This window comes from Perkinsus marinus (genome assembly GCF_000006405.1).
Source record: "Perkinsus marinus ATCC 50983 genomic scaffold scf_1104296929684, whole genome shotgun sequence".
NCBI lineage: Eukaryota > Perkinsozoa > Perkinsida > Perkinsidae > Perkinsus > Perkinsus marinus.
This window is the reverse complement of record NW_003216365.1, coordinates 1-430: the sequence shown is the minus strand read 5'-3', so window position 1 is coordinate 430 and position 430 is coordinate 1. Positions and strand designations below refer to the sequence as shown.

General features: G+C 48.1%; 1 non-coding gene across 1 annotated transcript; it reads right to left on the bottom strand.

Annotated features, from left to right (window-relative positions):
- Window positions 1-216: 216 nt before the first annotated feature.
- On the bottom strand, window positions 217-289 carry Pmar_PMAR025265. The gene has a single exon. It is a non-coding gene; the product is annotated as a tRNA-Arg (tRNA).
- Window positions 290-430: the final 141 nt, after the last annotated feature.

Genomic DNA, 430 nt, shown 5'->3' with positions numbered 1-430 from the left:
GAATAGATCGCAAAACTCTCGCTCCTCATAGAGGGGCCTCCATTACATAGTGTTCTTAAAGGGGTCAATTCATTGGAGATCGCTTGTTGGCAGACCAACAATCTTCTTGTACCGTTAGCTTCGGCATGTATTCCGACGAGTCACAAGGGTGTACAATCAACATCGACATCTGTACGGCCAGTGGCATCCGTGTATGAACACTTTTCGGCTTGAAGACGATCTCGGTGGGACTCGAACCCACAATCTTTGGTTCCGAAGACCAACGCCTTATCCATTAGGCCACGAGACCAACGAGTTTGAGATTTATCCCACTATCTCGTCGCTATGCGCAACACCGACTAACGGCACACATGAGTTCGCATCCGCCACGCTGAATAGATCACAAAACTCTTGCTCCTCATAAAGGGGCCCCATTACATAGTGTTCTAAA